Source organism: Petaurus breviceps, unplaced genomic scaffold, assembly GCF_028583685.1.
Source record: "Petaurus breviceps papuanus isolate PSGF00001 unplaced genomic scaffold, PetGlider_PUasm1.0 175, whole genome shotgun sequence".
Taxonomy (NCBI): Eukaryota; Metazoa; Chordata; class Mammalia; order Diprotodontia; family Petauridae; genus Petaurus; species Petaurus breviceps.
Window position 1 is genome coordinate 52,465,517 of NW_027185764.1, and position 13,010 is coordinate 52,478,526.

Genomic DNA, 13,010 nt, shown 5'->3' on the forward strand with positions numbered 1-13,010 from the left:
ATATCTTCTCCAGCACTTACCATTTTCCTGTTTTGTCTTCTTAGACAATCTGACTGGGGAGATGTGGTACCTCAGAGTTGTTTTGATTTGCATTTCTCTACTCAATAGTGATTTAGAGCATTTTTTCATATGCTTATAGATATCTTTAATTTCTTCCTCTGAAAACTGCCTGTTCATATCCTTTGACCATTTATCAATTGGGGAATAACTTGAAATACTATTTTTTAAAACCACCATTGGAGATAGAATACTTAGTTGAACAAGTCATAAATATGAGTCAGGACATTAATAGTTATGTTCTTAAGTGTGTCTTTACAATATTTCTTGAGGTCTTTATATATGGTTTAGTATTTCATCTTAGTGTCATTCTAGTTTGTTTTACAAAATCCCTAATTGAATTACTCTCTGGAATCATATGCAGCTTATTAAAATGAAAGAATAATTAATAATCATTTTCTCCACAGACAGCTCATTTTCTATATAAATTAAGCAAGTTATAATAGTTTCTGTGGAACTGGGCTGTCAATTATGTTTTCATTAATGTATTTCTTTGTATTATAACTATAGTTTCAAGTTTCCAACTCCTTACCTTTTAATTCCTCACTTAAGTACCAAATACTGAATAAACTGAATATACTCTTTTCAGGATTTTTATACAGTGTGAAAAGTTTCTGTTGTTTGTCCTTTGCTTTTGAAGAAGACCAATGATGTCTGAGGACTGAGTGATGTCTTGCCTAGCACATGAATTAGATTTAAGTGAGGCAGAGTTGTATGGTCAACCTCAGTCTTCCTGAGCCATCTTATCCAGCGATAAGACAAAAGCCAAGACAACTGGCCATGGCTGAGGATGCAGTAGATGACCTTGGCATCTTCTATGTCTGACCAAGCTCTAAGCGCTCCACAGTGTCTGCTTCATGGCCATTAGAACAAATTCTTCTCATCTGCCCATTCTGATGGGGGAACTCTTCACATGCTTGCGATAGATATACCCCTACCTCACTGGAGGATTACCCTCAACCTGGTTTAGCCTGTTTGCCAAGACAGTTTATCAGGGTGTGACTCCTGCACGTGCTACAGCTTCTTGGAATCACAGGTGAGAATGAGGGGAAAGGGACGCCAAAGGCAGAGGAGCAGTCTGAAAAGGGCTCAGCAAGCCCTCACACCATAGGTATTTGTCCTCCCTGAACACCCCCTTCATCTCATTTGAAAAGTATTTGTATATCTCACTATCAGGTGACACTAGTAAACAAGGCAGGCTAAGCCGTCAATCACCCCTGAATCTATGATCTAGGCTATACTTGCCAGGGGAATCCCTCCCTTCATGCAGGTGGGGACATACTCTCTGATATGGCCTCCTTCCCTACACACATACTACCTTCTAAAGGAAAGAAAATGTCTGCTTCTTCAGCTCACTTCATCTTGTGAAGCAGGGGTATACATAGCTTGTTCTAGTTTGTATACACAAAGGGAATAAACCTACCGTGCATTTGGTCTCAGTTTCTGTTGCAGTCTTATAAGTGTCTTCAGGTCTCCAACTTTGCTCTTATTATAATTACTCCAAGACAGCAGCCTACCTCAGCTAGGTAGGATGTCTCTCTCTTAAAAGGGGACCTACGATGACACATCATCCTCTCTAAATATGTAAGAGTTAAGTAAAAGACACACCACTTAGAATTGTTGTTGGCCCACAGGGTTCTTCTCCTTATATTAAAAACTTAGGTAGAAAAGTGAATGTTTGGGGAAAGAACAACTTTTGTTGTTGTTCAGTTGTGTCTGACTCTTTGTGACCTCCATTTGGGATTTTCTTGGCAAAGACACGGGAGTGGTTTGCCATTTTCCTTCTCCAGCTCATTTTACAGATGAGGTAACTGAGGCAAACAGGGTTAAATGACTTATTCAGATTCACACATCTAGTAAGTATCTGAGAACGGATTGAACTCAGGAAAATGAATCTTTCTGACTCCAGGCCCAGTACTCTGTGAACTACACCACCTAACTGCCCCAAATGAAGAAACTACAACTCTCAAATTCCTACTAACCTCATTATTAAATACCTGGGGGTAGACAACAGGAGAAGGAAGTTTAAGCGAGTAAGTAATCCATGGTGACATTCAACTCTCCCTTCGAAAAGGGAAAAAAAATACGTTGCCACCTTTCTTCCTGGGCTATGATTGGTAGTACATGTTTTGTCCTATTTATAAATTTTTTTTTTGTTTTTTGGAGGGCAGTTGGGGTTAAGTGACTTGCCCAAGGTCACACACATTTTTTGTGTGTGTTAAGTGTCTGAAGCAGGATCTGAAATTAGGTCCTTCTGACTCTAGGGGCAGTACACTATTCACTGCTCCACCTAGCCACCCCTCTATTTATAATTCTTGCTCAGGATGTCCCATTGCTCCTGACTCAGGAATCACTGATCTGCTCTTGCTGTTGTGACACCCAACTACTTATTAATGGTGACACCACCAGCTTCTTCGTCCTTCTACTTGTTCACATTGGCTCCCTGTTTCTCCTACCCACAGTCCTTTATCAAACTCAGGTCTATAAATAGGACTCTAATAAGGACTCTCTAATCTTGGTGAATGTCCACCCTGGTCAAGAGTGCAGGTATGTGAATTTTATCTTGCCAAAGCCACTCCCTCTGTGAGTGGGAGCCAAAGACTGTCCACCTACGGATGGCTGCTTCCTTTTTTACAAAGTTACAGTGATTACACAAGTGGTGTTTTGGTATATATGTTTTTCTTCGTGTAAAGGGGTAGAGATCCAGGGAGGCCCAGATCAATTTGAGGAGTTTCACTCTCTTGTTTGTCACCAAGAAATGCTACAAGAATATGGGGGTGGAGACTTCCCCACCATGAAAGAGTATGTGGGAGGGGAAAGAGAGAAAGATATAAAGATACCTAAATCTACAAGAGGAGCTGAGCTATCTGTTTAACCTCCACACTGGAAAGCATATTGTCTTCAGAATCGGAGGACTTGCGTCAAATCCTGTTTTTGATGCTTTTTGCCTGTGTGACCTTTGGCAAACCGTTCAACCTTCCCACCTCACCTATGAAAAGAGGTTGGCCTAGATGGCTTCTGAGATCCCCTTCCAGCTCTGGTTCCATGGTTCTATGACGGATAAAGCTGGTGCTGATAAAGTCTAAAAGGGTAAAGTGTCTTCTTTAATTTTCTGAATACTAACCCAGCAATCACACATATGTTGTGTGTCGGAATTTCTGTCAATTTGATGAGATTATGGGGCTGAGCTCTCTGGTTCTGTGGAGCTCCCCCTATTCTTTGTCTCTTATTCCTTCTTCTGAAAGGGACTGGGAAGGTATTTCTAAAATAAGATGAAAGATAAAGGCAAAGAGGGAACTCAGGATGCTTAAAGAGTATGATCAACTTGCTTTTATAGATACTAAAGCTAGAAGGGGCTGATTCTCAGTTGGCTAGTCATTAGTAGTTTTCTGTATCTTATCTTTGCCTCCAAAGAATGCACATCACAGTAATCTCATTGGATTGGTTGGAGTGAACTTCTCAAGTTGATCAAGGATTCCTTCAATGAACCAAAAATCCATCCCCACCCTCTATCCCTCACCCCCATGTACAAATTTTTATTAAGAAGGCAAGATCATTTACAGAGAGCAAGCTATCTAAATTTAGAGTCTTGAAGACAAATCCTGGCTCTGACTCATATTAACTCTGTGACTATGGACAAGTCATTTAACCCCTCAGTGCCCAGCCAACTCTTTAAGCCTGTCATTTGAAATGAAGGCAGTGATTTAAGAGGCAGCATGGGGTAGTGGATAGGATGTCGGACTTAGATTCAGTAAGACCTAGGTTTTAATCTTGCCTCAAACACGTTACCTGTGTAACCCTGGGCAAGATATGTTATGCATGTACTTCAGGTTCCTCCTCTCTAAAATGAAGGGACAGGGGTCCATGGCCTGACTCAAAGGAATCATGATCCCACTGCCCATTCCCTACATTGATGAAGTTAAAAAAGTCAGGGAAGAGAAAGTATATACTTCAAGTGCTTTCAATCCATTAATAGTCATACTGACTTCCTGAGAAATCTCATTGCCTTTATCCCTTCCTTCTCACAGCCTGGGGTTGAACCCCATCCTTGTGTATGGGTTCATATGGGTCTGATGACTTGAACCCATCAAAGGCAGGTAACTAAACCCTCACTTGTACTATTCTCAATATTTCATTCAAAGGGCCTGTCTACTGTAGCATGTCCCTGGACTTCAAAACACTACTCAAAATTCACTCCTTAACACTACTTAGCAGGATCACTCTCATCACATAATGGGAGAGTGGTGGTCAAGTAAGGGAGTTTTTGTTTCAAGAGTCATAGGATGTTAAGTGGAGTCCCCTGATGAGTGTCTTCATAAGCCACTTGAATTCTAGAAGCAATGGTAATGTTATTTGATTGTTGTTCCCAAAGCATAAGGTGGAAAGCTGGGATGGAAAAGAGGAGGGGATAGCAAAATTTAGAGGGGAGAGTGGCAGAGCAGTTGGTAAGATGTCTCAGGATGTTTGGAGTGTACAGATGTGAATCAAGCAGGTAGATAGCCTGATGCAAGGGAGAAAGCGCTAGACTTGGAGTTAAGGACTTGGCTTCAAATTGTGACAGCCATTTGTAAAACAAGTCATCTACCCTCTTTAGATATGTTTCCACAGCTACAAAATGAAGAAGTTGGACTAGATGACTTCAAAGTTCCTTCCATCACTAAATCCATGATTCAGCACACTGTTTCTTAGTATGGAATCCTAATCACATAGGCCTTTTAAAAGATGACTTTACTGGACTTTCATTTTCCATCCCCAGTACCTGCTATCTTAACTTTAATGAAGAGATCAATCATTTCCCCTAAAAGATGAGCTAAACCTACCTTGATTATACTGTTAAATGATTTTCATTTTGGCTTAATCTCAGTCTTGCCATTCTTTACCTTCCCTGGTTTAACTAATACATAGTTCTAAGTAAAGGTACTGCTTTGGGGAACTAGGGCAAATTGCTTTATCCAAGGCTATTGATTCTTGGTGCAATGCTTATAATAAGACAAAGGAGGCTTGGCCTAAGAGGAGTGGGGCAGCAGGAAGTATAAACCGAAGGATCTGGTGATTCACCAAGATTTTCCTTGGAAGGGCTCAAGCCTGAATTGAACCAAGTCAAAATGAAGTGGGAAATTTAACTACCCACCAAGTCTCCGCTTTCCCCTCCTCTTTGAACCTAGGGATAAATATTCCTACATACATTGTCCCGTGGTTCTGGTCCCCTTGGTAGAAGGATTATAGTCATGTAATTAGGAGCATGACAAAGAAGGGGTTGTTGTTGTTCAGTCATTTCCCCCTCTTTGTGACCCCATTTGGGGTCTTCTTGGCAAACATACTGAAGTGGTTTGCCATGTCCTTCTCCAGTTCATTTTACAGATGAAGAAACTGAGGCAAACTGATTTAAATTACTTGCCTAGGGTGACGTAGCTACTAAGTATTTGAGGTCATATTTGAATTCAGGAAGATGAGACTTGCTGACTTCAGGCCCTGTACTGAGCCACCTAACTGCCTCATACAGAAATGGACTAACAGGCAAAGACATTTTGGGGTTTATCTTATTTACACAGTAGAGGGGACCAGAAAATAGTTGACATTTACATAACACTCTAAAGTTGAACATTTGATAGATTATCTTGCTTGAGATTCTTTTCATTTTACAGACGAGAAAACTGAACCTCAGATGGGTTAAATGACTTGTCCATAGTCACACAGCTAGTTAATTTCAGAGGTGTCCTTTGAACCCAGCTTTTTTCTCTAAGTCCCATGTTCTTTTCTATTACATCATACTGAATTTTCAGTTATGGCTTAGAGAAGCTTAACCCAAGAAAAGAGCTCCTTATCAGAAATCAGCTGTTTCAAGGACAATTCAAAGACCTTTTTATTGTTGTTCAGTTGTTTCAGTCATGTCTGATTCTTTGTGATCCCTTTTGGGATTTTCTTGCCAAAGATACTGGTGTGGTTTGCCATTTCCTTCTCCAGCTCATTCTGCAGATGAGTAAACTGAGGCAAACAGGGCTAAGTGACTTGCCCAGGGTCACACAGTAAGTGTTGAAGTCCACATTTGAACTCAGGAAGATGTCTTTCTAACTCCAGGCCTGGTTTTCTATTCACTTCACCATTTAGCTCCCCTTCCTAAACCTTACTACCTCATCAAATAGTTTGGTTGCCATGTCTTTGTTACAAAAGGTGGCAGAAAGGATAGAGGAAACCATCTCTTCTCTCAGAAGATAGTCAGTCTTACACTATAGAAGCCCTGATGAAGCACTAGATGGCTCAATGGATAGAGCACTGGGTTTGAAGTCAGGAAGACCTAAGTTCTAATCTGGCCTCAGACACTTACTAGCTGTGTGACCTTGGGGAAGTCCTTAACCTCTGTTTGCCATAAGCCACTGGAGAAGGAAATGGCAAACCATTCCGGTATTTTTGCCAAGAAAACACCCTGGACAGTATGGTCTACAGGGTCACAAAGAGTTGGATATAACTGAACTACTGAACAACAACAAAGAGAAACTCTTGTGACTTTGGGCAAATCATTTAACCTCTCTAGGTCTTAATTGCCTCATCAGTAAAATGAAAGGTAGGATGAGATGATTGCTGGGGACCCTTCTACCTCTAGGTCTATGATCCTCTGGGTCTTCTTTCTTTCTTCTTTTTTTTTTTTTTTGGAGGGGGAAGGCAGAGCAATTGGGGTTAAGTGACTTGCCCAAGGTCACACAGCTAGTATGTGTTAAATGTCTGAGGTCACATTTGAACTCAGGTCCTCCTGACTCCAGGGCCAGTGATCTATTCACAGCGCCTCCTAGTTGCTCGTATGGGCCTTATTTCTAAGAGCTAGTTAGATTTCTCTGAATTTGGCCACAGCCCATTCAGGAGTGAAAACCCGCTGGCTATACCCCAGAAGTACTAGGGCTGTAAAGCATTGAACTGCCAGAAATACTGTTGATGCTGGGCCAGAGTACTGAGGACCAGAGGGAGTCAGACAGATCAACAGGACAAGACTTTGTGCATGTGGGGGACCGTGCAGCACTCCACCAAGCCTGAGGGAAAGAGCACAGCTGGTGCCAGTTCTTACCATTCAAAAATCAGTTGGAGCAGAGACCTAAGTGGGTGAACTGTGAATTACCCAGTATGGGAAGATGAGGAGAGGCTTTGAATTCCAGCCCCGAACAGAAACCACACAGAAACCACAATCAGAGGGTAGGGAGTCAGGAAGTGAGTGATAAGGAAAATAAGTTGGGGGGGAGGGGTTGGGAGGATACTGAAAGTACCGAAGTTTTCAGGAAGAAAACTCAAAGACCTTAAACATAAACAGATAAATTAACAAGAAAAACACTAACAAGAGAAGAAGGATATATGGCCTCCAGATCTAATAGACATGTTCAGGCATCTGTGAATAAATACTGAAGGGGAATGAGACAGAGGAAGCTGTGGAATTTAAGAACATGGAATCACAACATGCTGTTCCTGAATGGTTTAAAAGAAAAATGAGAATTTCAAAAACGGAATATATATCCTGCACAGCAAAAACAATGAGCAGAATAGAAAAACTTGAATTTGTGATAGTTGACATTGACAAAGAAAGTAAAGAGAGAACAGACTGGGAATGCAAATAAATATACAGAAGGGAAGGACAACCTAGAAGAGGAAGTGGTGCCAAAACCTGCAAGTGAATTGGATGTAAGTGAAGGAGGGCTGTGCAAAGTCACCAGCCTCACTCATTCTCTCCTCTGGAGTCATCTGGGTCCAGCGGTAAGATATAAATCAGGACAACTGGGGATGGCCCCAGATGCAGTGGGAGACCTTGGCCTTTTTAAGTTAAGGCCTTTCCCAGGCCTCAGTTTGTCTGAGGAAACGCCCATTCAGTGACAAAGAGTAGATAAGAAATGAGACAAAGAATGGCTTCTTTTACCTAGTCAAAAAAAAAAAATCATTATAGGAGGGGATACTGAACTCAGACAGGATGCAGAGAGACAACCTGAGGATCATAGGTCTCTCAGAAGAAAATGACAGGACAAAAAGAAACCCCAATACCATAATAAAAGAAATAATAAAAGAGAAGTGCCCAGAATTCTGAACATAGGAAATGAAATTCCAATTGAAAGAATTCACAAATTGCCTCTAGGAAAAGAACCAAGGCTGCAAACTCCAATATACATAGTCGTTAAATTTAACAGTTCGATTCAGAAATAAGTTCTGCAAGCCATCAGGAGAAAGATTTTTAATTACAAAGGAAAGGACATTCATATAACACAAGACTATTCTGCACATACCAGAAAAAAGGAGGAGGAAATTTAATAAAGAGTACAAAGAACACTGGAGCTCAGGATGCAGCCCAGGGTGACCTACCTGCAAATCCGAGCCTAACCAAATCTCAGGACCAAAGATGGATATTCAATAATAAAGAGGAGCTTGAAATATTTTTAGAAAGAAAATCCGACCTGCTTCTCAAATACCTCAAACATCAGAAATGTAGAAAGGAGTGAATAAATGTAGCAAGCAAAGACAGCAACAGCAACAGTGACAAAAGACAAAAGACCGGTAAGAGAGGGCTTTTTAAATGTGCACAAGGAACCAGGAGTGAAGGCAGAAACATGGTAGCATTAACAATGAAGAGAAAGACAGGAGGCATTATGGACAGAACCTGGTGACAACCTACCTACAGGTGAATTCTGTTTTTCTGGGACTATATTAAAACATAGGAAGATAAATAAAAGGGGGTAAAGGGAGCAAGGGAATAGAGAGAAGACAATGATGCCCTGGGGTTTAATCAAGGGCCAGCCAGGAGGGAAGATGACCTCTGTGGTCTCAGAGAGAGCTTACAGGGGAATAGTTGAAGAGGAAGGGGGAAAGACTGAAAAGGGGGGATGTGATACTTTACTTTGACGGTGGGAGGGGGCACCACTGATGCATGCTCCTGTGGGAAAAGGGATATCATCTGCTAGATAGATGAAGATCCTGGATGAAGCCTGGGGGATTTAGTACTTGAAAAGTCTACTTCTCCTGGGACTGGGATGGAAGTTGAAGCTCCTGGGGCCAACTGGCACCCAGAGGAATGGGAGAGTATAGACACAGGGAGGAGGTAGGGAAATATAGGGGAAAAAAAGGTAAACCAGAGAGGGTATTTGGTGGGGGGAGAGGGGGCTGTACTGTGGGGCAGTGTCCTCTTGGACACCTACAAATAATTGACATTATTTACAATGGAAAAGGGGAATCCATAGGGTAAACCCTAGATGGCAGAGGCAGAAATTGCCTAGAGGAGATATCTTGCAATCTGAGATTGTATGAAGAATACAGGGAAAAGAAAGAGACCAGAACATTACAGGAATCATGACTCAGAGAATAAAGGTCTAAAATAAAAAGAAAGAGAAGTCAGACAATGAAGACAGTGGAAGAAATCTTTTTTGGAAAGGGGCACACAAAAAAATGAAATTTTAAAAACTAATGAACAAGACTAGCCAAAGGGAAGGAGAGAAAGGGAGAATCTACTTGATTAACTGAATGGAAAGAGGGGAAAGAAAAATATAACCAGCTAAAAGCAGGAGAGAGGAATTAATAAATAAAACCCTAAAGAGAAAGGTGTAACAAATGAGAAGAGGGGATCAAGGGTGAGGGAAGAGAGCAAGTGGGGAAAGGGCCACCTCAAAAAAAAGATTAAAGTAAAGGAACTGAAAAAACATAATACTGTGCTTACAGCAGGAGAGGGGAAAAACCATAAACTAACTAGAATGAGATTCCTCTCCCTCTGAGCCTCTAGAACAGAGGTTATAGATTTATTTGACTTCACACAGTAAAAATCTATTCATTGTGCATCCCCAATCTGTGTATATTTACTTACTTGTAAATTATATGCATGTACTACAGTTCTAATAATTATCCATATTATAAAACAACATGGAATAGAGATTTTTAATAGGAGCAGATGAAATATTTAATCCTAGAGCAAAAGGGGGCCAGTGGAACTCAAGTGATGTAGTCACATGGTCAGACTTACACTTCAGTAAAGTCTTTTTGGCATCTGTGGGGAGACTAGAGGCTAGGAGACAGACCAGCTAATCAGTCAGTAAGCAATTATTAAGTGCTAATAATGTGTCAGGCACTATGCTACATTCTGGGGAAAATACAAAAGAGCAAAATACAGTCCCTGCCCTCCAGGAGTTTGGGGACTGGGGAGGGAACAGGGGAGACAACAATTAAATAATTTTATATAAACAAGCTAAATATAGGAAAATAGGAAATAATCAACAGAGGGAAGGCACTAGAATTTAAAAAACGATTTGGCAAAGCTTCTTGTAAAATGCAGTATTTTTTCTAAGAATTAGGAAACTTTCAAAAAGTCAGATAAGAAGTGATGAAACTGAACTTGGGTGGAGGCTACGTAAGATGCTGTAGAGGTAGGAATGAGACGTGTCAACTCATGGGTGTGTTGAGGCGAGAGAGAATAAAAATGAGAAGTTAAAGATGACACTGAGGTTTTGAATTTCTGTGATGGAAATATTCTTATGGTGCCCTTGACAGAAATAAGGAAGTTCAAAGGAAGGGTGGGTTTGAAGGGAAAGATAATAAAAACTGAGACTCAGATCACTACCCATCCTTGCCTGATGGTCCTATGAAAATAATTCTGAACCTTACAAAATAAACAAAGAAGGGTTGGGGGTGAGTGGGCAAGGAAGGAGGACCTTACTATACTTGCCACAGACTGCTGAACCTTCAGGTGATGCAGAGGGGATGCCCAGAGGGTAGAGAAGGGAATGGCATATGTGTAGCTTTGGTCAGGAGGGCATGCCTGTGTGGGTTAGGTTATATTTTGCCCTGAAAGTTCAATGAGGACCTTAAACTGGATGAGGCTTGGGGGATTTGATGCTTGAAAAGTCTACTTGTCCTAGGAGGGGGAGGGAAGCACCAGGTGATCTTAAATCTTAAATCTTTCCTTCCCCCCCATGGCAGGGGCAACCATGCAGGAAACTGGGGAGTGAAGAACCATCTTCTCCCCCTCCTTTAGGCTCTGTGAGGCTGAGAAACAAGCTTAGGATTTTGGTCTTGTTTCATCTGTCTTTTTTAGCTCTAGATTGGGGAAGGGATTCCCTGACCTAGGAAACCTGAGCCTTGTGGTCTTTGAAGTCCAGGATTCCAGGCTGAATATCGCAGCCTGTTCAGAAAAGACATCCTGAGAAGCCTGGGTCCCAGGACACAAGCCCAGGGTGGGCTTTGGATGAGGAACTTGATATGGACTGCTTGCTGTATTGGGAGAGCAATACACCTGGCAACTTAGGGCTCTACTCCTGACTCTCTGGACTTTCCTGACCATGCAACAGAATTCTCCTCACCCTACAAGTTCACTCTACCCTATACTTCTCTCACTGGAAGTACCTTCTTACACATACATACACACCAGTGGCCCATTTCTTTGATTGCTTTGTTCCTTCCAGAAAAATGCCCAGGTCAGATATATCTTCATTCCTTTCCAGACTCTACTCCTGACTCCCTGGACTTTTCCTACCAAGTCCCCTTGGCTTTTCAGTTTCTTTTTATATGTTGTTTTTCCCTATTAGAATGTAAGCTCCCTGAGGGCAAAGGACCATCTTTTTGCTTGTATTTCCAGAGTTGAACAGTGTGCCTAGCACAAAGTAAGCTTTTAATGCATGCTTGTTGACTTTCCTATGAAAGGGGAAATCCTATGAAGGTCTATTGGAATTAAGAGATTAAATTTCTGGTGTTAATTCACTACTTCAGTTTCAGTAAAATGAGTCGGTTATGTGAGCCTTTCTGTTCTAAAATTCTATGATTCTATTAGATGGCAATAGATAGCAGATATTATTAGTACTAGCAGATAGTACATAGTATGTAGAGAATAGGAGGATAGAATCTTAAACCCAGAAGTGTCCTTAGAGGTTAACAATTCCAACATACTCATATTACATATTAAGAAGCTAATGCCTAAAGAATAAAACTACTACTTCTCACTCCTCTAAAAATGCAGAATAGCACGAAGAGTTGGAAAGGACTGAAATAACTGAATAGCAGCACCATTAAATATTAGGCCTTTGGAGAAAGAGGAAGATCTTGGTGGGAGAAAGTTAAAGAAAACAATCCAACTAGTTTCAGTAACAACTCTTATGACATGTGTTCTCCAAAAGACCTTTGTGAAGACTTAAGTAAAACGACCACAGAGCTTCATTATTCTTCTTGGGGGAAAGAAGGAGGCTTATGAAAGATTTCATTGCTGTTTTTTCCTCTAAGGCCATATAATTAATCAAGTTTTTAAGGCTACTTACTATGTATGTGGATTTTGGGGAAGGGGGCATGGGAGATAAAGGGAAAAGATATATGACGAAATAGTATTAACTATTCATCTCTAACAATACAAAATAACTTTCACTAAAGTGTCACTTCAAAATTTCATGGTAACCTGGAGGTGACCCTGGGTTCTAAAAACCTATGTCAGTAGAACCAGAAAGGCTAGGACTATAGATCTGGTGATAGACTGGTCTGAGAAACACTTTAGCTAAGCTGGGGAGCTGCTCACAACCATGGGCCAGGCTCCCAGGTGACAGATCTAGTAAGCCACAGCAAGTGAGAAGACCAGTATTAGGATCACAGGTCTAAAGGCAGAAGGGAACTCAACTATCTAATCCCAAACCTGCATTTTAAAGATGAGGAAACTGGGGCTAATGAAGACTAAGTCATTCACCAAGATCAAACTTATAGAGATTTCAATCTGCTTCAGTGGAGGGAGTACTACAGTACCAAGGAAACTTCAGTACACCAAAATATTGGTGTTACCAAATTACTATTAATCTTAGTAGGGTTGAGGTTTTTTAAATAAAGCAAGAGAACCAGATCTGCATCTTCTCCATCAGAAATGTCAACTATGAGAATCCCACCAAACTAGATTAAAATGTAATTGGGAAATATTTAACAAAATAAATAAAAATAGTTAAGACATAGATAATGTTAATATGCTTTTTTTT